General features: G+C 34.0%; 1 protein-coding gene across 7 annotated transcripts in view; it reads left to right on the forward strand.

The window, feature by feature from the left end:
• Positions 1–25,677, forward strand: part of SUPT3H (SPT3 homolog, SAGA and STAGA complex component) — a 513,545-nt gene that overhangs the window by 144,095 nt on the left and 343,773 nt on the right. Inside the window, exon 1 of one of the 7 annotated variants that reach the window (XM_064361004.1) lies at positions 13,708–13,806. The exons of the other annotated variants lie outside the window; for them this stretch is intronic. The gene's annotated coding sequence lies outside the window, so the exon portion shown is untranslated. Of the gene's footprint in view, positions 1–13,707; positions 13,807–25,677 lie in introns of those variants that run through there. 7 annotated transcript variants of the gene reach the window in all.

Here is a 25,677-nt window from a genome sequence, read left to right on the forward strand (position 1 = left end):
TCTCCACTATGAATGCGTATTCTTCATAAATGTATTTTAGTCAGTTTTGTTCACTACTGTATCTTTCACGCATGGTAGCTTCTTGATAAATGTTTGTTAAGTGAATGAGTCTTATATACTGCATAGATAGATACCTAGCTAAAATTAATATCATGGAATGTCAAATTTTATTTTCAAGTAAGCATTGTGACCTATTTTCAAACTCCAGCACTGTGACTCTAGAATCATTTCTCATAATTGTTGAATTTTAAGGCCTTCTGTGAAAATAGTTGGAGTAGTAGCTGATCATAAGAAAAAAGGCAGTGAGCTGATCTTAACTGTTAGTCTATTTTCAGCACTACCATTAACTTAGCAGTGTAACTTTGAACACATTGCTTACTGTTTTTTTTTTTTTTTTGGAGATAGAGTCTCACTCTGTTACCCAGGCTGTAGTGCAAGTGCCGCAATCTCGGCTCACCACAGCCTCCACCTCCCAGGTTTGAGCGATTCTCCTGCCTCAGCCTCCTGAGTAGCTGGGGTTACAGGCATATGCCACCACACCTGGCTAATTTTTGTATTTTTAGTAGAGATGAGGTTTCACCATGTTGTGTAGGCTGGTCTCGAACTCCTGACCTCAAGTGAGCTGCCAAACTCGGCTTCCCAAAGTTCTGAGCCACCGTGTCCAACCATTGCTTACTTTTTGAGCCTCCTTTTTTGTTAATCTATAAATCGCATTTTGTAAGCTATACATTATTTAAAATTTTTCAGAATTTCAGGAATTTTATATTATGTAATTGTGGAATGGCATGCCATGACTTAATGGAGCTGAAAACTATAGAAAATATGGGAAGAAATAAAGATCCTTCCAATAGTATAAACTCGCAAAACTGGCAACATGGAGTCCTATTATGTTACGTTTGATGGTCTTCAGTAACTTAGGACATACTACTTTGTATCTCCAGATAGACAGAAGTGTAAAATATCCTGCTTAAAGTATTACAATGTACTTTTGAGAAAACTAAAAAAAACCCCGATCTGATAGAAGAAGAAGGAAATCTAAGAGGCGGAGTAGGTAGTTTGGGTAGGTTATAGAAAGAGGATTTCAAAAGACAGGAGTTTCAAAAGAGAATTACAAAAGAGGATTTCAGAGATGGGAGTTTGGTCTTGGTTTATATTATAGTGTAAAACTGGAGTCTGCCAGATATTTTTTCTATGGTTAAAATGAAAGTACTGTGTGAGAAAGATGAGTCCAATATGGGCATATTTAATGAAGGGGAGACTGGAGTTAAGAAAGCAACTTAGGAAGTAAAATTACTTGCTATAGTAATTTCGAGAATAGGAAGGGTCTGAATCTGTTTTAAACTGACAATAGTGAGAATGGAAAAAACGGGATAAAATAAGAAAGGAATAATAGTAGGATGTGGTTATTGATTAGATGTGGAGGAATCAAGGAATCATAAAATTAATGTGATTTTGGGTTTTAGCGTGAGTTATTAGGGGTGATTTCTTTCAATCAGTAGGCTGGGAGTGATTTTAGGAAAGGATTGTATTTTAATGTAAGGACTGCATCAAGATTTGGCTATTTTTCAGCATAGAGGTTTTCAGACGTTCCCCTCCCCCAAATAAAATGTTATATGACAACTCTGTATGTTAAAAACATGTAAGAGTGAAGTCGATCTGTTTGATGCAGAGGTGAAGAAGATATGTGGAAGGAACCAGCATCTTCCTGACTTCCTGTCCTCCTTGAACCCAAAGGCTCTGAGGAGTATAGTCAGAAATCACTGAAGTAGATCATTTATAAGTGTTCCCGCAGATCCAATATTTGGCGACCTGCTTGTCTGTGATAACCCGTGTATCTTCTGCATGGCTGTATCTTTTTTGTTTCTTCTCACCTAAGCAATTATCAAATGTTTATTATTGTTTATTATTTTAGACTCTTACCTGGCTCTGGGGATTCATAGAATAAAAAAGGGGTATAGGTTCTTCTTCTTTTTTTTTGAGACGGAATCTTGCCATGTCACTCTGACTGAAGTGCAGTGGCTTAATAATGGCTCACTGCAACCTCCACCTCCTGTTTTCAAGCAATTCTCTTGCCTCAGCCTCCCGAGTAACTGGAACTACAGGCATGCACCACCACACCCAGCTAATTTTTGTATTTTTAGTAGAGACGGGGTTTCACAATGTTGGCTAGGCTGGTCTTGAACTCCTCAGCTCAAGTGATCCACCAGCCTCTGTCTCCCAAAGTGCTGCGACTATATGCATGAGCCACCATGTTTGTCTGATCCTTCTTAAAGCAACTTGTAATTTATTATAAAAAGCTGCCATTTAAAAGCTGTGACAGAGAAGTATTAGTTGTTCAGAGTTTAAGAAGACTTAGTGTAGTCTGTCATGTTTCAGGAGAGGGATGGTCAAGGGGGGCTTTCTTGGAAAAGTTAAAATTGATCTTGCTTGGAGATGAGAGAATACAAATAGGTTATATGAAAAACTGAGAGAAGTCCCTTCATGGCTGAGGCAGAAGGATCTACATGAGGCTGGAGAGGTACAAACTAAAACTGGTAAGATAGATTAGGACCAGAGCAACACATGTCATGTTAAAGATTCTGAACTTCATTCTGGCAGTATGGGTAATCCATTGAAAGGTTTATTAGTGAGAATATAAAGTGACCTGATTTGCTTTTCAAACAGACCAACCTGGTGGGCAGAAACACGGAGAAAAGGTTTCAAGTGAGGGCGAAGTGAAACTGAGGGCAAGGGGATGCCGTAAGACTATCTCGGAGACTACAAATATAGTTCAGATGAGAGATAGTCTGAATAATAGGTGGTGCTACTGGGGAACTAAAGACAGAACTCAGGATACACTTAAGAGGTAGAATTAACAGGAATTGGTGATTATTTAGGTACAGAGTGTAGGGCAGAAGAAAGTATCATTGATGACACCTTAGATTTTGACTTAAACAGTTGGGTAAATATTAGTGCCATTTATAAACTTTATGGACTGCACCTCCTTTATTTTGGTTGTTTTGCACATTATCTTTACATGTTATTTTCTATCTCCTCAATGCTTTTGTTTCTCACCATTTACTCCATGCCCTTGGTTCTCTCTATGCACTGAAATAACTGCTTTATAAAAGCTGTGTTTTAATTTATTTCAAGGTCTTCCTCCAAACTGTGGTGCAAGACTTCCTTCATGGAGTCTTTTATCAATATTCTCATCCTTGATTATGTTATCTTTACCTTATAGTTTATCAATATTTGTGTGTAATCTGTACCTTACTCTCTTGTATTTGATGCTTCTCTATGATCTCTAGTTATTTTTATATATATGTACACACATTTGTAGGATTTCTCCAATTTTATATTGTAATTTATTTCTACATTATGAGTATCTGCACCTGAAAGTCAGTGTAAAATTTGTAAGTATTACCTCTGTTACATCCTTCTCTTTAGTTCATTACATGGAATTGAATATTATTTATAAATGTCAGATTTATAATATTGATAAACATTTTTTGTCTGTTTTAGGTTAATGCTCCAAATGGAATGACAAATATATTTCAAAACAGAGATTTTGATAGGATGAGTGGTAATAATATACAAGGTTTTTTTAATATTAATGACTAGAAAAGGTTTATGGATACAGTTATTTAGGCAGACTTCCTAAATGGGACATTTGACTACATTATACAAAAGATCATTGAGTAAAAGCAATCTGATTAAGTTGTTATTAACTTTGTAAATGCTTTTGAATATACTGTTAAATAAAAAGTAATCCTAAATTTTTGTTGCAGTAGTTTTAAGTGTTTTACCAACAAGTATGTAAAGCCTTCATTGCTTTCCTTTTTCTGTTTTCTTTTCTTCTTGTATACATTTTTATATTCTGGATCTGAAATTTATTTTAAACCATTTCATAATTACCTGCAATTTTATAATTTTGTAAATGTCTCAAGGAAGGTATCATCATTATTAGAATATTCTTATGAAGATAATGTTTAAATAGGGCATGATTTATTTTTAATTTCTAATTATTGAGTGTATCAAAAAAGTGAAATATTGAAAATTAACAGTATTACTTTTGATGACTGATTTTGAGAACTGGATTTCTTATTTTGGAAGATATTTGAAGTAAAGATAAAAATTAAGTCACCTTAATATTATAATGGCAAAATATACGATTTGTACCATTTTAAGAAGTTGATTGAGTCAATGAAAACCAATTGAGGTTTCCAAACTTTGGAAATCACAGATGTAAAATGTTGATTAGTTGTGAATATTCTACTACTTTTTAAAATGTTAACATAATTTGAAAATGTACATTTTATGAGCTTAACTAGTTGAAAATTAAAGCAAAACAATATAAAACTATAATATTTTGAAAAGTAAACATAAGGCAGTTTGGTAAATTTTAAGAACCCAAATGTTTCAGTTGGAACAAATGTGAAAGACATATTATTTTAAACGAAAATGAGGTCCACAGCTATCTGTTTGGAAATGTCTTCTGTTTGGAAATGTCGTTCAGTTACAGTGGCGTCCATGACTGTTGGATTTCAATGAAGATTTGACTGCAACTTCTCTCTATCCTATTCTGTGTTTCCTTTTGAATAAGAAACAGCATGTGTGAAATACATTTACTATAATCCATTCCATACTGGGTAATAAAAATTCTGTGAAGAATGATTATGCATGTTATGAAATTATTCCGATTATGTTTTTTTCCACTTTCAGCTAGCTAGTATTTTTAAGTTTATATAAATTTTACAGAGCGTGTTGATATATTAATTTATTTTTAAAAATGAGAATATGGAATAACTAACTCTCATTATAGATAATCGCATTCCATTGGTGGTGTGATTTCCTGTGTTTTACCAAATGTGAAACAGTATTCACTGAAAAAGAAATAAAATTTTCTGAGTGAGCAATAAACCAAGCAATTAGAAATGAATTCTTGCATTTTAAGTTGGCAAGTTGCAGCATGAGATTATTTGCATTTACCAATTCATATGTTAAACTCTAGGATTACCCTGAACTTTAAAAACTGAGACAGTTAAAAGGGTAACTTAGTTCACATTTCAAATAAGATGAATGATTGTTATCTGTATCATTCATTTAAAGTTAAATATTGAAATTTTGGTTAAGGAAATGCAGGCTAACATATATACTTAATTATTTTATTATATAAGTTACTAATCATCAGAAAATATTTTTATGTTTGATTTTAGTATTGATTCATATTGAATTCTTTGTATTGTTCCCATAAGGAAGTAATACATATGTGCTTATGTGTATATCTGTACACGACTGTTTAATTCAAACTGATAAGAGATAAACATTGATTTTGTTACTTTGAATGAAAATGATAACAAATAGGGTACATTTTATTACCAGTATGATAATTTATGTAAAGTTAATTGTAGCATCCTCAAATAGGAATATTTGACATAAATTTGTTCTAGGCATTATGTCAGTGAATACCACCTTTTTTTCTTTCATATTTTAAAAAATCTTATATTACAGTGATGCTTATCAGGGTAGGCCTAAAGAGAATGAACTTTGGAACCAAACTGTCTGTCACCTAATAACTGTGTGACTTTTGGTAAGCTACTTAACCCCTATGAGCTTAATTTTTCAGTTTATAAAGTGAAAGGTGTTTTGAGCATTAAGGTTCAAAAATGTAAAGTGCTTACAAACAGTACTGTGCACATCAGAAGTACTATTAGCATATGATATCTGTTAGTTTTTTACCAGCTGCACCTAAAAAATAGGAAATTTTAGGATCTTGTTTGTTAAATTTTTAAAAACTGCATCAAAATGGGATATACTTTGGACATTTTGATCGTGGGTTAATTTTTCATTAATGTAATAATTCATACCTGTTTTCATTTAAAATTGAAAAATTTAACTTTCATTTAATGGTAACTTATTAGAAATAGACAATAAAATATGTATGGCATTTATACGAACAATATTTTGTATGATAATACAGTTAGAGAACATATAAATATGGCACTCACTATGTTCACATTTTAGGTTTATTAAGTATTCGTAGAATTGAATAGGAAATGTTAACATAAATATTTACACTTAGTATATATTGTTACTAATTAATTTTTAAAATTATAAATGTCTTATTTTCTTTCATCATTTTGCTTTTCATTTTTCTCTGTCATACAGAATATGTTTCTTTGTCATATAGAATAATGATTCTTACATTCTCTGATTTCATTGATGGGGCATATAACATTTGACTGAGTGAGTCTTTGTAGATGTTTATATGGATGGAAGCTAGATTATGGTATTTCAGTTACAAACTGACTGACTTTCCCTGGAACAGAAAAATTCTTGTCAGTTAAGCCACAGACTCATATAAATAAGACTCCAGTCTTAAAGAAACATAATGTTTAATCTTTGAAAAATCTGAGTTCAAAGTCATGTATTGCAAAAAGGAAAACATTTCTGAATTATGAAGGCTTTTGTACTGCTGTCAGATAAAAGATTCCTTTTAGGGTTAAATATAGAAAAAAAATACCCACAGAGAAACAGAAAATGTGTTACAGGTTTAACAGTGGTTTCAAGTAATGTGATAAATTATGCTACTGAGAAACTACTGAAGAATTATCATCTGACTATTGAATTACCTACAAATGTCAATCTTCTATATTTGGTGGGTTTGGTTGCCTGACCATAACGTAGGAAAAATAGTCTATTGGATGACCAAGTATTTTTGCTATAATTTTTATTCTAAAATGAATGACTTTTTTTTTCAGTATAAGAATCTCAGGAAATGATCGTAATGGATTTAAAGAATAAATATGCAAAAAATATTTTTTTCATAAAATTACTTATGGTGCTGCAGAATTGTGGAGATTCATGCTTTAATTGTAATTCCTCAGGTGACCAGAGTAGATCTCAGGTTACATTATTTGTATGTAATTTAAGTTCAGAATGGTATAATAAGATAGTTAAAAATTAAGCTGAATTAAGCCTGGCATGGTGACTCACGCCTGTAATTCCAGCACTTTGGGTGGCCAAGGCTGGCAGATCATGAGGTTAGGAGTTTGAGACCTGCCTGACCAACATGGTGAAACCCCGTCTTTACTAAAAATACAAAATTAGTTGGATGTGGTGACAGGTGCTTGTAATCCCAGCTACTCAGGAGGCTAAGGCAGGAGAATTGCTTAAACCTGGGAGGCGGAGGTTGCAATGAGCCAAGGTGGCGCCACTGTACTCCATCCTAGGTGACAGAGTGAGACTCCATCTCAAAAAAAATAGAAAAGAAAAAGCTGAATTGTTGTTTTCTGGCATGGAAAAATAGACTTAATTCTTTATGTTAGAAGCATTCATTAATCACATATATACATTTAATCCAATGCAACAAAAGTATTTTAAATATAATTTTTAAGAAATAGGTGTATTTTATTCTTTGAATTAATAAATTTTGAAGTATAAAATTGTATGCATTTCTAATTTTAAAGATACTGTGTCTTTAAATGTGACAACAGCCCTTATTAGCACTAGTAAAAGATGTAATTATTTCTAGTCTTAAGATTTTAAAATGTTGTAAAATAATACAAATATTTGTAAAGTAACAGTATGGGAAGTAAAATGTTGTAATTGGTCTGTTAGGTAGCTATTCTGTTGCATTTTTCTATATCCTTAATTACATGACTTAGTTTTATGTTATTCAAAGCTTAAAATAAGTATGTTTATTTAAAAACAATAGGTAACTATTTCATGGTAATAATTAAGATATTGGTGTTCCAAATGATGTAACTTCAGGTAGTGTGACTTAACTCAGAGTAACTCAAGCACTGTGTATATAGAATTAAAAAGATATAGCAGTTTAGTCAAAAGCCACTCATTTTACCTGTTATAAATAACCCTGAATCATACTAATATTCTTAAAAAATAAACTTAAGTTAAAAAGGGAAATTCTTTTAAGTATGCTACTGTTAAAGATGAGATGTTGATTCATTGTTATATGGCTATCCCCAAGTTCTGAAAGTTGATTTGTTTTCACAAGTGAAATTTTCAGCAAATTATTGGGACTGATTCTTTTCCTTCTCTGTATTTTCTCATGGTTAATTAAGAAAAAAGATATTTTAACCAAAAGATACTATAAAGTATTAGGAGGAAAGTTTCTAGTTTTAAATTGCAAGGCTTGTATGTTCCATGAGCCACCAGTGTTTAATTCAATATTTCCATCTCAGAACTTACAGCAAATGAGTTAGACGTTTATACCTTTATTTTTTTTTTCTGCCGATGCTGAATACAAAATGACACTCAATATTTGTAAAAGTGATCCTGTTTCATGTCAGAAAACTGTATCACTAGAATATGTATTCCTATTTTGAAAAGCTATTTTAAAAATATTATTTTGTTCCTGCCAGGCTTTCATATTGATTAGACCAGCTCTTATTTTAGGAAAATATGATTAAGTATCATTTTGAAGTAAAAAAAATGGGCAATTCAAAGCATATAACATTTCAGATAATATCTTGTTCAGCAGACCAAAAGATAAATTGAGAACTTTGAGAGATTTTTAGATAATCATCTCTAGAAATGCAGTGGTGGAACATTATCAAGTTTGTGTTATGAAACAGTATTCAAAGTAGGAAGAAATCTGAATGCTTTTATAAGTTTACAGTCTGAATAGATGCTAACTGCAAATGAGAAATACAGCTTTATGTTTCTTAAGTTGTATGTAATTTGTTTTTTGTGTGTGATTAATTTGGCAGTTGGATTCACTTTACACTTTGTAAATTCAAAGAAAAGCAATTATCTAACAAAATCAGATGCTTATTAAAAGATATGGGTTAAAACCATTATGCATTGTATTTTTAGGTCTCAATACATGTGGGGCCTAAAAATACAATGCATAATGGTTTTACACTCTTTATCTTCTTATTTAAGTAAACTAAAAAATGGTACAAAGTCAACTTTTTTCCTGCAAATACCCCCAAATTTTTGTCTTTCTCATAGTTTACCTTAATTTTGTTACATTGCATATTTCAATTTGAATTCTTACTTTTTAAAATTGGTTTTAAAAAACATATAAGGGACATATGAAGTATTCATCCAGCTGAATAAGCACATATTTAAATGATTTTTGAAAAATGTTTGTTGGTAAAATGCACTTGGTAACAATGCATATAAAGAGGAAACACCATGTAAAACAGGAGCCACTTAAAAATTCCTTGGTAGATTCATTTTTCTTAAAAATCATTTAGGTTATTAGATCATAGTATGAACTATTGTTCATCAGTTTTTGAGTCATTTATTTTAAAAATTTCATGAAAAACAAAAATTATCTGAAATGACCAAGTGCCATTTTCTCTCCATTTACTTGACTATTTGTTCATTCAATGTTAATTGAACAATTTTATTGAATGCATCAAAAATTTAAAAAATAACCTTTAAATATTCCTATCACTGATACTTAAAACCAATTTAAATGTGTAGCAGTAGCAATTTTAATATTGAAATGAGAAAAAAGTATTGAAGAATTATGTCTAATAACAAAACTTTTTCTCCTCTGTTGAATTTAGCATTAAAATGATTTTTATGTTAATTTTATGCAACAGGGATTTTTTTTTTCTCCTCATCAGAAGCTGAGGATGTGTTATTTTAGATGTATCCTTACCAAGGAAGAGATGGTAAATCTATGTTGTGGCTTTCTACATATTTTATAAAGACAGGGTTTAAAAAAATAATATAGCAGCACTGTAAGCCAGTCTTCTCCATGTTTTCTTGAATAATTTTTGTATTCCCATCTTTTATCAGTAGTTTTCACACTATTTTTATAGAACCAAATGCCTAATAATTGAAACACACACACATGATCTTTGAGAAGTCATGAAAATACAATTCTTGTGCTTAATGATATCCAGGAAGCATAATATTCTGAAAAAAGATATTCTCTTCAGTCAGTTTAAAATTAAACAGTCTAATGCAAAAGGATATCTAAGGTGAAAGATGTTTGTGTAATGCTAAACATAACCAAAGAAACTGTGGTTTTAGCAAAGGTACTATTGCTCTATTTTATCAAGTGCCAGAAGTTGCATAATGAAAGTCTTTCAGTTAGTGAAAATATAAGTATAAAAACACAAAAATACCACCCAGCTGGTAGAGATCTTCCTAATTTTTACCTGATTGTATTTCTGAAGAAATATGGCAGGGGTGTCGTAAATTTTCAACATGAACTGCATTTTTGTTGCCAATTTCCATATCCTTTAGAAAGTGCTGAAGCGTGCATTTGCTATTTATGTTTGCAGTAGACTGAGTACACTTTTACTATTTGTGGTTTTAGAAATTGGAAACAACCAAACAGTGGTGCTATGGTCTAAAAAAATAAATTTTAAACAGCTGCAGGACAGTATTTTTAGAATGGTAGGAGTACTTCTAAAGCAATATAACTGCCCCATCCCCTTTTAAAATGATCGAATATTATCATAGATATAAAGTCAGATTTCCATTTTGCTTTATGTATGGTAGATTAGATAAACTAAAAGTATATTTTGATGTATGTGAAATATATTTTTAGCATGCTAGTGTCAGCTCTCTTTTCTAACCTGTAAATATTTGTTACTATATGCCAGCTACTGGCATATACACTTTATAGGCATTGAATCTTCCCCTTCCTTAGATAAGAACTGTCATTATTCCCATCTTACAAATACGAAAACTGATGTAAGTAACTTGTCCAGGATCACAAAGTTTGTAACTACAGACCTGAGTGAGTTTCAAACTAGTTTTCTCTAAGACTCACTAATCCAATTGTTTTTCACCTTATATGTTCTGAAGATAGTATTAAAAGAGGAAAATAAATCATATGTATCCTGGTTTTAACTTCAAGTATTTTTCTGCTGATGTTACTGAAATATGAACAAGCATGAAAACCTAGATAGCAATTGCTCATTGCATTTAAATCTGTTGAAACTACTAAGTCAAAACAAATTTAGAAATGAAAAACAAATCGATCATATCACAATCAAAATAATAACCTTAATTTGATGTGAGAGACTTTTAACTCCTGAAAATAAATTCCCTTTATTAATGTGACTACTGTGGTCTAAGAGTTTGTTACGTCTTCCCAGTGCTTTGTGATTCTTTTGATATTATGGCACAAGTGAAAAAGGTAATATTCATAGGGCCACTCTTATATAGAAGCACAAGGTTGTTCTTGACAGCAGACAATTTAAGGGCTCCTGAATACCTCTGGCCCCACCAGCCAGCCATTCCATAGACTGAGAGGATTAAAATCTACACACCTGTACCCAGTTGGTGGCTTTTGTTCCTAAGGGGTTGGGTTGGAAAGAAAGCTCTGATTATTGCTGTCTTTTTCTGTAAGATAACACAATTTCCTGTGACTTTTCTCTATTCCAGTTATTAGGAAGCCTTTTTATAATATGTCATAGCATCTCTTGGCCATTATTTTATATTAAGCTAGCCTCATCTCATGTCCTTTCTCTTTCTCTTTTCCATTATGCTGCCACAAAAAGCCTTTGGCTGCCAGTTCATTGTTTTTAATTGATATAAAAATTTATACAAGAAATATTACAGAAAATTTGCAAACACTCAAGAATTAGATTCATAGATTTCAACTGAAAAACATTACACTGCCATTTATAGGTCTTTTCACAGTGGTTAAAGCATTTGAGTTTTACCTTTTATGATTTGGTATCCTGGAAACAGATAAATTTGCCTAAAGTATAGTAGTCGACCTATTGGAGTAAAAATTCTTAAGCATTCTGAGATTAGATGAATACTGCTCAGGATTAGATTGGGTTTAAGTTGTATTGATTTAAATGATAGTAATAAAAATATCACAGCAGGTTCAGTTTATTTTCTTTTCTATTGCAGTTACATTCTTTTGTTGCATATAACTATAGTGTATAGTGTATTTTTATTAGAACTAATGTATTTTTTATTAACCTCGATGCTGCTTTGGAGAACTGCTTTTGATTGTATACGTATGTGTGTATATTTAACGAAAATGTTTTGCTGCATGTGCTTATGAAGCCATTAGAAAATAAATAATTTTTCCTTCAACAATTTAGTCATAAGGTTTGAATGATAATTTTACTCTGCTCCTTTTTGGTAGAAAACAGTTATCAATACAACAGGCACTTGAATAGTATTCTTTAAACTTATAATTTCTGTATTTTGTTGTAAACAATAGGTTTAGTAAAAAAAATTTATAATTGTAGATGTATAATAGAGATGGTTTTTCTTCTTCCTCCACACTACAAACAAGACTTTTAAGTATAATTCAGAGTTGTTTTTTTTTTTCCCTTCTTAACCAGGTTCTATATAGCATGATTCTCGTGAAACCAGGGGTACATGTGTTATGCTTAAAATATACTTAATAAAGATAAGATGATTTTCTTATTTGGATGATGGAAAAAAATGTACATTTTATTTTTTAAATGCATACCATAAAATGTAAAGTTTGACAGAATCCTCTTGGTTATAAAAGCATGTCAGTTGTGAAATAACCACATAGACCATGTAAAGACCTGCTAATAATGATCAACAAAAAGTTGTCTTTAATTTCTAATGAATGAAACCACTGAAAAAGGAAGCTGAAAACCCAGGTGTATAACCTGATATTTTAAATTTGTAATGTGGAACTGATATATACTCTGTTCAATGTGTGTTTAAACTAAGACACATTTTATATAAATAGATAAAATAGTTAAAATTTCAAAAGCTCTATGTTAGTTTACAGAGCTGATGTTGATTATCTGTATGAGGGCTCACTCTAAGAATTCCGTATTATAATCTTTAGGATTTAATCCCTAATATAAGTTACAATCTGGTGTGACTTCACTGATTGTAGAAAATTTGGCCTGGTCATAACAAAACCTTTTTATAAAATGGTTCAAAGAGCAAAAGAGTTGGACACATTTTCTTAAAATTTTGCATTTTTTATATCTGTAATACTAGAAGTCATAGTTATTTTTGTGTCTTAAACCTTACAGAATTTTATATTTTTGATTTTCTCTATATGTCGTAGCTAAATTATTTGTGGTAGGGACCTGCTTTAGTGTGGTGTGATGAGTCATAATCAATAAGTTGTTAAGTTCTCTGTGCCTTTTATTCTCAGAGTTAACCACTTTGCTTTGATTCGAAATACTAATGAATCTGTTGAATGCTTTATGCTTTATTATATGATACAGACTTATAAAGTGTGCAAATTTTTTCTTAGGTCTAAGATTAGGAACACTTTATTTAAATAGCTTATTAATAAAATTTAAGGAGAAACACCAAAAATTACCTAATTATTCGTCCTTGTTAGGCTGACTTATTTGAGTTATAAACATACTCTTTAAAAACATAAAATTAAAGCTGAAATAAATTACAATGTGTTCTTTTAAACTAATCAAGATTCATCTGATCCCAAGTTAACCATTCTTTCAAATTATTCATTTCAAAGAACATAATTCTTATGTTTAATCAGCTTTTTGCTTTTTCAAACAGTTTTGTTTTAATAAATCAAAATGTTATATAAACAGAAGGCATTGTATTTCCCTATAAACTCTGATTATTTCCCCCTCCAAAATCTATATTACAACCAGTTCCATAATGCCAGCATGAGAACCCTGACTTCTCCTTTCATCAGATGACTAAGAGAATTCGAATAACTGCCTGCAAAATATATTAGAAGTATACTGGGAATACCAACTTCTAGAAATCTAAATTGAAGGGATTTAGAGAATGGGAGCACTGGACTAACAGAAAGGAAGACTTATTTCTGTGGCAGAGTTTTCAGTGAACTACTGTTGCCCTTTTCAACATAGCAGTTTCTCTGACATCCATTTACTCAGTAAAGTAAGTAAATATGAGGAGACTGAAATAAAATGTTAAAGACCTGTATTGGGTGTAAAATTTGTTTGTATAAATTTAAGAAACTAGGTATATTAATATTTTTTAGTCTCATGACCTGAATTGTTTAAGCAACAGACACTAGAAGTGCTGAGGTAATAAATAATATCTTCTCTGCTTTTGCTGGGGGAAATGACATAAATACTTTGTTATTGGTCTTAATGTGGAATTGGTGATTTGATAAAAATATTTTTGTAAAATTTCAATGTAGATTATTTTTTCTCTCTTAAAGTGCTCACATTTATCTTATTTTTATAGGCTTTATTTTTAAGAGCAGTTAATATTTACAGAATAATTGAGCCGAAAGTACCAAATTCTTACCTGCCTCCCCCTAAGTTTTAATTACATTTGATGAGCCAATATTGATACATTGTTATCCACTAAAGTTTATAGTTTAGGATTCACTCTTGGTGTTTCATATTCTCTGGGTTTGGACAGATGTATAATGACATTTATCCACCATATGGTATTATACAGAATAGTCCCATTGCCTTAAAAATCCTCTGTGCTCTACCTATTCCTCCTTCCTCCCTCTGAATTTCTGGCAAACACTGATCTTTTTATTGTCTTGATAGTTTTGTCTTTTTTAGAATGTCATATAGATGGAATCATATAGTATATAGCCTTTTCAGATTGGCTTCTATTACTTGCCAATGCACATTTAAGGTTCTTCCATGTCTTTTCATGACTTGGTAGCTCATTTATTTTTATTGCTGAATAATGTTTCATTTTATGGATATACCACAGTTTTTTTTATCCTTTCACCTATTGAAGGACGTCTTGGTTGCTTATGAGTTTTGGCAATTATAAATAAAACCACTATAAGCATTTGTGTGTAGGTTTGTATGTGGACACACACTTTTTACTCCCTTGAGTAAATACCAAGGAATTTGATTGCTGGATCATGTAGTAAGAATATGATTAGTTTTATAAGAGACTATCAAATTATCTTCCAAAGTGACAAATCATTTTGCATTCCCACCAGCAGTGATTGAGAGTTCCTGTTGCTCCACACCTTTGTCAGCATATGGTATTGTTACTGTTTTGGGTTTTAGCCATTCTGAAAGGTATGTAGTTGTAGCTCATTGTTTAGCTTAATTTGCAACATAATGACATATGTTGATAATCTTTTCATGTGCTTATTTGGCATGTGTGTACATTCTTTGGTGAGGTGTCTGTTTGGATCTTTGGACTCATGTTTGAGATTCTTATTTTCTTACTGTTGAATTTTAAGAGTTCTTTGTATATTTTAGATACTAGTCCTTGATCAGATAAATGTTTTACAAAGACAGTTTATGGCTTGTCTTTTTATTTTCTTAAAATATTTACTTTAAAAATCTTCCCTCATAAGCTGTCTAAATTTTCAGTATCTATTTTCATTCTACCTTATGGGTTTACTCTGAACTTAATTTAGTGGTGTAAATGAGAATAACCCAACAAAGTCTTCTATAATTTTTTTTTTCCACATAAGTTTCAGCACAAAGAATTGGCCTGTATACAGAGTTTACATATGTAAAAACATTTGTAAAAGTTAAATGTTAAGTTTTTGGTTTATCTTATTCTTGTTGTGTCTTTCTTTGGGAAGCTTTGCATTGAAACCACTGATTTCTTTGGGCCAACAAGAATTCCTCATCCATTTTAGTTTGCAGTTAAAATACTATTTCTCAAACTGTATTTCACAGAATTCGAATGTTTTTCAAGCTATATATAGTTGTTTTTTCTTCTTTGCCATAAAATTTTTATTTCTTAGACACATATTTTGGGAAATATTTCATACTATATATTATCAATTGGAGAGTTGCAGTGCATATTATAGCTTTAACAAGTTTTATAGTAAACCTAATTCATTAGTTTAACACAATGGTTGAAGTCTTTTCGTAATGGAATCTATTTCTTTGGAATATATATTAAAGCTTTCAGAATATTGTTGTGCAGAACATTCATGAAAATAATGATGCCCTAGATCTGCATGCAGTGGGACATTCCTTTGGCCTAGTTCCAAAGGGAAGATAAGTTAAAAAGTTTAAATTTTGTTATGCTTTTAAAGGGATTTTTATGTGGTAACTTTTCAGAAACTGTTCTGAATCCTATGCTTATTAAAAGTGGCCAGTTGTGTTACATATAACTTGGGACATCAAGGAACGTGGGGTTATTAATGGCTTTCCAATAAAAATAAAATCAATTGTGCTATTCCTCTGTAAAAAAGGGGTCTCAAAGGTAAGGCTCTTGGTTTGTTTCACAAATAAATTTTACTGGAAAGAGTGTTGTTTTCTTTGGTGGTGAGGACTTCCTCTTTGATTTCTAAGCTTTGACCAGTGAAAATGTCCTTGGGTGGTCTTTTGGCCTTGGGGATTGATACAGAAATCCTACTTTACCTTTTCAAATAAATACCGACTACAGTTCTCCTTACTCACACCCCATCTTATGGTTTCCTCTATAGGTTTGGTCCAGTGAATAGGATTGGCTCATGAATTTCCTTGAGGCTTAGTTTTTTTTAATAGGGGAACCATGTTTCTCTGAAATCTTGGATTGATGAGAACATTAACATTTTTTATTAGTTGAACTGAAATGAACGTGAAATATATTCATATAAAAATTACATTTTTCATCTTAGAGACTGTCTTAAAGGTTTTATTTTATATTTAAGACTTAGAACCTTTTGATTTATGAAGATGGTAAGGAGAAAAATAAAGAACACTAAGTGATACATTAGTTATCTGAAATATTTTATTTTACTTACTAGTGTTTCTCATAAAATTTGCTTTTGCCCCATATAATTTTATTTGTTTGGTAAATAAGACAAACTAAATGATCTCTCACATTTATTTATTTATTTTTTAAGTTCTTTCTAAGAAAGGGCCAGTGGGCCAGATCTGGTGGCTCATGCCTATAATCCCAGCACTTTGGGATGCCGAAGCAGGTAGATCACAAGGTCAGGAGATTGAGACCATCCTGACCAACATGGTGAAACCCTATCTCTACTAAAAACACAAAATATTAGCTGGGCATTGTGGCGTGCCCCTGTAGTCCCAGCTACTCAGGAGGCTGAGGCAGGGAATGGCTTGAACCAGGAGGGAAGGAGGGAGCGAGTGAGGGAGGAATGAAGGGAAGTAGGGTGCCAATGATATTGCCACTTTAAAGGTTTATTATACAATAAATACTTTTTCTACCTATTTAAAAGAACAAAAAGTCTACAATGAAGTGAACTCAAATTACCTATAAAAATGAATATCATTGTTTAAGGGTGATAAGTGCTGAGGTCCACAATGAGTACAGTAGAGGTGAGAACCAGCATTTGCTGAGAATTTTTTTTTTTTTAATCATGAAATGATGTTGAATTGTGTTGAATGATTTTTTAGCATCAATTTATATGATCATATAAATATCTTTAGGCTGTGGACAGGGTGGATTACATTGATTGATTTACAAATGTTGTAACAGGCTTGCATGCCTGGGATAAATTCCACTGGTTATTGTATATACAGTAGTCTCTCCTTATCTGTGGGGGATACATTCCAAGACCCCCAGTGGATGCATTAAACTGCAAATAGTACCAAACCTGATTGCTATAAATTAGAACACATTTCTGTTCATATCTTCCACAAATTTAATGCCTTTTCCACCTTCACTAAGTACTTATCATGCATTGTGGTCGTAACTTTTGCAGTTTGAAGTGGGACAGCAAAACTAGCAAGAAAATCTTTTTCCTTTTTCCTGATTTCATGAATAGACGATTCGTTCTTATCATAGGTCTTAGCAATCTCAGCCTAAGATTTTTTTCCTTTCCTTGTTAAATGAAGAACTTTTACCTTTCCATTTTAAGAAACCACGTTATGGCTTCTCTTTGGCGAATTAGAATTGCCAGCATCACTGCTCGTGCCCTTGGAATCATTATTAAATAAAATAAAAGTGACTTGAACACAACCACTGTGATGCTGTGACAGTTGACAGAATAATTTAGAAGGCAGCAAAGTGACTAATGGGCAGGTGTCCTATAGAAGTGTGTACCTGCTTCACAAGGGGATGATTCGTGTCCTGGGTGGGCCAGAGTGAGATTTCATCATGCTACCCAGAAAGGTATGCAATTTAAAACTTATGAATTGTTTATTTCTTGAATTTTCCATGTAATATTTTTTGACCCTAGTTGACAGTAGATAACTGAAACCTCAGAAAGTGAAAGCATGGTAAGGGGGAACTGCTGTAATTATTTTTCTATATTGCTGGACTTGATTTGCTAATATTTTGTTGATGATTTTGCCTCTAAGTTCATGAGAACTATTAGTCTGTCATTTTCTAGTTTTGTACTTTCCTTTGGTTTTGTTGTGCCTTGGTCTTTTTGTACAGTATTTTCATATAAGAGTAATTAATAATAGTCATAAAATCAGGTATTTTCCCTCATCCTTTATTTTCTGGAACAGATTGTGTAAAATTGATGTGTTGGGGAGGAAAAATGTCTTTTCTTCACTCATCTTAGGTTCATGGCTCAGACCCATATAACAAAAGACAGATTAACAAGAGAAAAGATACATTTATATAACAGAAGTTTTACATAGCACATAGCCCTCATAAGGGAAAGAAACCTGAAGAAAGGTAAATCTGTGTGTGGGTTGTCATTTTTTTTTGAGACAGAATCTTCCTCTGTCACCCAGACTGGAGTGCAGTGGGGTGATCTCAGCTCATTGCAACCTCCACCTCCTGGGTTCAAGTGATTCTCCAGCCTCAGCCCTGAGTAGCTGGGATTACAAGCACCCACCACCATGTCCAGCTAATTTTTGTATTTTTAGGAGAGACAGGACTTTGCCATATTGGCCAGGCTGGTCTTGAACTCCTGACCTCAGGTGATCCATCCGCCTCGGCCTCCCAAAGTGCTGGGATTACAGGTGTGAGCCACTGCATCTGGTCATCATTTTTATTTTAAGAGACAAAGTATCACCATGTTGCCCAAGCTGGGCTTGAGCTCCTGGGTTCAAGGTATCCACGAGCCACAATAACTGAAGTAGCTGGGGTTACTGGAGTGCACACCCTGTTCCTGGCTTAAACCTGTGTTCTTTTAATGCTAGACTTGATAAAGAAGTAGATAGTGTGTGTATGATTGGATTGAAAAGTATGACCTAATGGTAACAAACTGGAGGAAATATAGCAAGGTCTGTTAATTCAGATTCTTCTCTGTGAACCTAAATCATCAGCGACCAGGATGTTCCTTTCTTCTGAGTGTAGGAAGGACACCTCTCAGATGAGTGTCTTATGGCTTGCTTCAGGGGTTTGTGAGAAAATCCTTTCTAGATTTTATGACCTGGGTCAGGGGAGAAGAGCAGGAGGAAGGTAAGAGTGATCTACCTGCTTCTGAGATTTTCTCAAAATTTCCAGCTTAAACTATTTTGGAAGCATGTGTACTGAACCTTATTAGATGTTAATTCTATTTTAAATCTGATAGAAGTGTGGTAAAGTTTTCCTGTGAAACCATCTGAGCCCGGAGATTTTCTCTGTCATCTCCACTCTAATGTTGAGCCCATCCATTGAGTTCATTTGGGTTATGATATTTTTCAGTTCTATAATTCCTATTTGGTTGTTTTTTAAAATTGTGTTTCTTTGCTGAGATTCTCCATTTTTAAAGAGAATTTTGAAGTTTTTTTGAAACATGTCTTTGATGGTTACTTTAAAATCCTGTCAGATAATTTAAACATTTGATTCATTTTAGTTTTGACATCTGTTAGTTGTTTTTTCTCATTCATGGTATGATTTCCGGGTTCTTGGGATGACAGTGATTTCTGGATATTATGATAGTCTGCATCTTTTTTTTTTCTTTTCTTTTTTCTTTTTTTTTTTTTTAGCAGCTAGGCTGCCTGTTGATGTGTAACATGAACATGAGGGCTGGGTAAGTATATACTCACCTTCTGACTACCTGCCCTTTTCCCCAGTACCACCACAGCAAAGTGGGACACTGACTTACATTGCCCTTGCAGACAGGATGTGCATGTTCACCTCCTTAGCCCACTGATGCCTACTTGCGAAAGTGGTCTACCTCCCTTCCTGTTTGCCTTTGGTTTGGGTTTAACATCGGTCTCCTGCTGAGCCCACTGCCACCAGGAGTAGTATGGGGAAGTGGAGTGCCCACCAGCTCTGCATTTCTTCACCTTCTTTGGCTGCATTGGTGCAGCGTGGGTTGGGACTCTGCTCCCTTCTGGGCTCTGCTAATCCTGATGGTTGGAGTGGAGAGTAGGAGGGATGAGTAACCCTGCTTGACACTGCCTCTTCAGTCTGTCAGCATAAAATAAATATATATAGAGAAAGACAAGTCTCCAAGCAAGAATTGCAGTTCGGAACATACAAACTGGGGTAGCCCCTAGGTATGTCTGAAGAACAAAGGAGAAGTATTAGGGGAACAGAGAAAGCTTATGTAATTTTTTTGGAAATTTCATTGGTGTTGGCAGTGTCTTGCAGGGGCTGGTGAATTCTGATTGGTGAGTGGCAGTTTCTAGCTAAACCTTGTAATCTTAAAGTCATGACAGGCTGTTGCGGTTCTGGATTGGGCTTTCCAGATAGTTCCTAGAATGTTTTTCCCTAAGACTCCTCCCACTCTTTTTTTGGATATGACCGAAAAAAAATCTCCATTTTACATAATCAGTTTTCACAAGTCTCTTTACTTCTGGGTAGGTATGGAGACCCAGCTCCTATTGGGATCAGTGACACCAGGGGTAGGAAGAAAGCAGAATACTAATTAGCCCCTACTTGTAGGGTCTCTTTGTTGCTGTGTGGGAGTTCAGGCTCAGATCTTTACTGGGCCCCACTACCCCACTAACAACAGGCATAGTGGTTATTAGCTGTGCTTTGGATTTCCTTCTTCTTCTTCTTTTTTTTTTTTTTTTTGAGACGGATTCTCACTCTGTTGCCCAGGCTGAAGTGCAATGGCATGGTCTTGGCTCACTGCAACCTCCACCTCCTGGATTCAAGAGATTCTCCTGCCGTAGCCTCCCGAGTAACTGGGACTACAGGTGTGTGCCACTACACCCGGCTAATTTTGTATTTTTAGTAGAGATGGGGTTTCACCATGTTGGCCAGCACCGTGCTGGCCAGGCTGGTTTTGAACTCCTGACCTCAGGTGATCCGCCCGCCTTGGCCTTCCAAAGTGCTGGGATTACAGGCATGAGCCACCATGCCTGGTCCTGGATTTCCTTCTTAATAAATTTCCTTGCTGCTGGGTCAGGATGAGGCTTAGCTTGCTGATGCACCATGTAGACACTAATCAGTTGGAGGAATGTGATCCACAGAGGGAAATGTAAAATCAGTTCTGCCTGCTTCTGTCTCAGTGACAATCCCCCAGCCTATCTGGTAGATGATGGAAAATTAGCTTGCCACACTTCCTGATTGACTGTTGGTGGGTAAGTTAGGATACCAGCAAGGACAGAATAGGTTAGAGGTTTTTGGAGTGGAAATTTAATATACCATTTGGCCTGCTGAAAGTGGGTGGTAAAACTGTTTTTCCATTGATGATTCCTGGAGTCAGGCAGATATTGCCAAAAATGTTTTTTTGTTGTTTGCCCACCCTTTTTCTGCTCATTCCTTTGCTACTTAGGAGCAGGCTTTTCTTGAAGCTTTTTTGTTGTTGTTGTTGTTTTGTCTCTGCCTCTTGGTGGTTCTACATTGGAGTCTTCTGCATGACCCTGTTTGGGGTTTTTGGGAGGCAATGAGGAGATGCAGGGGACTCATTGCCATATTTTTTCTGAAATTGTGAGGTCCCTAGGCAGTCAGCCTTCTTTTTTCTATCTTTCAACAGTGTCCTGTGCTTTTCTTGTTGTGTGGTGTTCTGGATTTTTTAGTTGTAAGAGGAACTACCTGGGAGCTCTGGGGCTTTCCATGTTGATGCAACCAGAGATCCTTCAAAATATTGTTTTTGTTCACATGGGAGCATTAAAAAATAAAATTAAATCTCATTATTATAGTGGAGTAATATTTGGTGAGAATTTTTTCTGTGAAGATTTTCATCAATTTGTACATTGGGCTGTGATTCACTATTACCATTTCCCCCACTAGAATAACAGGATTATTTTCTTATTTTTTTAAAAAAGGAATGGTTTGTCTTTTAATGTGGTAAAATATATATAACATGAAATTTACAGTTTAGCCATTTACAGGCATACAAATCAGGCATTAATTACATTTACAATGTTGTGCGATCATCACACTGTTTCTAAAACTTAAAAAAAATTATGAACTTTTTTTTATGAGAAGTTTTAAGTTTACAGAAAAATGTAAAGGAAGTATAGAGTGTTTTCATGTACTTTGCCTTTCCCCCACTTATTAACGTCTTGCATTCGTGTGACATGTTTGTTAAAACTGAGGAGCCAAATATATCCTATAGGTTCTGACAAATATATAATGACACGTATCCACCATTACATTATCATACAAAATAGTTTCACTGTTGCAACAACTTTTGTGTCTGCCTATTCATCCCTTCATCTTTCTCTTCATCACCCCCCACCAACCCCTAACAACCAGTGATCTTTTTACCATCTCCATCATTTGGCTTTTTTCAGAATGTTGTATCAGAATCGTAGCCATAGGTAACCTTTTCAGATTGGCTTCTTTGACTTAGCGAGGTACATGTATGGTTCCTCTGTGTCTTTGTGGCTTAATAGTTCATTTCTTTTTGTCACTGAACAATATTTTCCAAAGCATTTTCATTATACCTGATATGGTTTGGATGTGTGTTCCTTTCAGATCTTGTTGAAATGTCCCCAGTGTTGGAGGTGGGGCCTAGTGGGAGTTGTTGATCATGGGATGGGATCCCTCATAAATGGCTTCGTGCCATCACCTTGGTGTTGAGTGAGTTATTGCTCTGAGTTCATGCAAGATCTGGTTGTTTCAAGCTTGTGGGACCTTTTTCTTCTCCCTTTTGTTCCCTTTCTTGCCATGTGATGCGCCTGCTCCCATTTCACCTTCTGCTATGAGGAAATTTGTTTAGATTTTCTTTATAAATTATCCAGTCTCAGTTATTTCCTTATGCAACATGAAGACAGACTAACACAATAGCTAACAGAAACTCTGTATGTATTACAGTTACTTTCCATTCCTCTTTCTCCCCAGCTTTTGATGACCACTAATTTATATTGTCTCTATCAATTTGCCTATTCTAGATATTTTATGTAAGTGGAGTCGTATACTATTTGTCCTTTTACATCTGGCTTATTTTGCTTGGTACAGTACCCTCAAGATTCATTTATGTTGTAGCATTTATCACTACTTCATTCCTTTTTATGGCTGAATAATATTCCATTGTATGCATATACCACATTTCGTTTATCCATTCACTTTTTCACACTTAGGTTGTTGCCACATTCCCGCTATTTATTGTAAATAGTGCTGCAGTGAACATTGATACGCAAATACCTGTGTAAGTCTGTCTTCAGTTCTTTGCATATATAACTAGGAGTAGAATTGATGGATCATATGATAATTACATGTTTAATTATTTGAGGAACCACCCAACTGTTTTCAACAGTGACTGCACCATTTTGTATTTCCACAGCAATACAGGAGGATTAAAATTCCTCCACAACAGACCAAAACTTATTGTTTTCCTTGTTTAAATAGACATCCTGGTAGGTGTGTAGTTGTATCTCTTTGTGTTTTTGTGCCCATGGCTTTTTATATTCAAAGTAAAGATAAGTCATCCAAAAAAGAAATACAGCCTTCATCCCTGTCCTATTACATAAGAGACTTCATATTAAGTTTTCCAAGATCAAATATCATATAGGAATTACCACTTAAAAATTGAAACCTTTTGCAGTGAACATAAAACTGCTCTAAAAAAGTGTATTTAAAAAAGAAAGGCAGGCCGGGTGCGGTGGCTCACACCTGTAATCCCAGCCCTTTGGGAGGCTGAAGGAGGCAGATCACCTGAGGTCAGGAGTTTGAGATCAGCCTGGCAAACATAGCAAAACCCCATCTCTACTAAAAATACAAAAATTAGCCAGGTGTGGTGGCAGGTGCTTGTTATCCCAGCTGTCTGGGAGGCTGAGGCATGAGAATCACTTGAACCTGGGAGGCGGAGGTTGCAATGAGCTGGGATTGTGCCACTGCACTCCAGTCTGGGGGATAGAGTGAGACTCTGTCTCTAAAAATAAACACATAAATAATAAATAAAAATAAAAGAAAGGCAAACAAATGAGCTATTTCTATATAATCCCTATGGACTCAAAATAAATAAGAAAGGCAAACAAATGAACGATTTCTCTACAAGCTCTATTGGACTGTAGTAGCAGTTGTGGCTCCTTCAGAATACTCAACACTGAACATTGGAATGTTTGTTACAGGCATTAACTCCTTCTATCATGAATACTTTTTGAGGACATCAGCTCCAGCACCTTTGATGCATTAAAATTTATTACAGTAAAGTACAGTAAAAAATCAAAAAACAGGAAACCTGTTACAATTATGTTCAGAGAGAAAGGATGGACTTATTCTCAACAACCACTGTGCCTTTGAGAATACAACTAGTACTTATTTTCTGAGTGTAAATTTACTTAGTCACTTTCAAAAGCAATTTTATTAGACAAGATACCATTTTAAATACCAATCTGGGACCAAGGTGAACAATCAGATTGAGTCAATACTTGGGAGATAAAAAATAAATTCAATTATATTGGAGACATCCGATAGTAAGAAATTTCCTTCACCTTTTCCCCAAAGACTCTAAAGTAATTCAAAGGAAACCAGTCAGTCTAGCAATAAGCCCGATGTTGTCCACATGAGACTAACTGGTATCTATAAAGTGAATCTTTGAATCATAGACTTATCTCTTTCTCAGTATAAGTTTATTTTTCATATAATTTATCCAGATTCTGAAGATGGTTTATAAAAATTTGGTTTCATGATAAATACATAGCCTAAAAATTACCATTTTTAAAAATCACTTGAGTCTACCTCATAGCCTAGCACCATGGTATTTATGTAGAATGCCTTCAAAATCTGTTAGTTTATGTAATAAACTCATGAGTACTGCTGCTAGAGATAACAAGGTTAGTGAAAAACAATAACCTCTGCCATTTAGGAGCCAATACGGCTAGGCTTTTTGTCTACACCCATATCTCATCTTGAATTGTAATCTCCATTATCCCCATTTGTCAAGGGAGAGAGCAGGTGGAGGTAATTGAATCATGGGGGCAGTTTCCTCCATGCTGTTCTCGTGATCTGCCTTTGCTTGGCACTTCCTCCTTCAGTCTTGTGAAGAAGATGCCTTGCTCCCTTCTCCTTTGCCTTCCATCATGGTTGTGAGTTTCCTGAGGCCTCCTGAGCCATGCTGAACTGTGAGTCAATTTAACCTCTTTCCTTAATAACTTACCCAGTCTTGGGCAGTTTTTTATAGCAGTATGAGAACGGACTAATGCAGCAGCTCAATGTAGTAGTAAAAAGATTATATGTGTACACAGACATACACATCTACAAACATACACAGTATCTATAACACAATAAACAATTTTTATTAGATGTTAAGTGATATAGTAGGAAGTTTTATGTAAATAAATAACTCAATCTAGTATTCAGCAAAAATGTGGACAAGAAAATGACTTTTTTTTTTTTTTTTAAGTGACGAGGGTTCACTATATTGCCCAGGCTGGATTTGAACTCCTGGGGTTAAGTGATCCTCTCACCTTGACCTCTCAAGTAGCTGGGACTACAGGCCTTAGTTACCATGCCTGGTTTAGAAGTAACATTTTAGATGAACTGTGTGAGGAGAAATTAATGAAGATATTTCTGATAGGTATTTCAAAGAATGGCTATTTTAATTTTTATTCTGTACCTAACTCAGTCTAA

This window comes from Aotus nancymaae, unplaced genomic scaffold (assembly GCF_030222135.1).
Source record: "Aotus nancymaae isolate 86718 unplaced genomic scaffold, 86718_ANA_hifiasm-v0.15.2.pri h1tg000040l, whole genome shotgun sequence".
NCBI lineage: Eukaryota > Metazoa > Chordata > Mammalia > Primates > Aotidae > Aotus > Aotus nancymaae.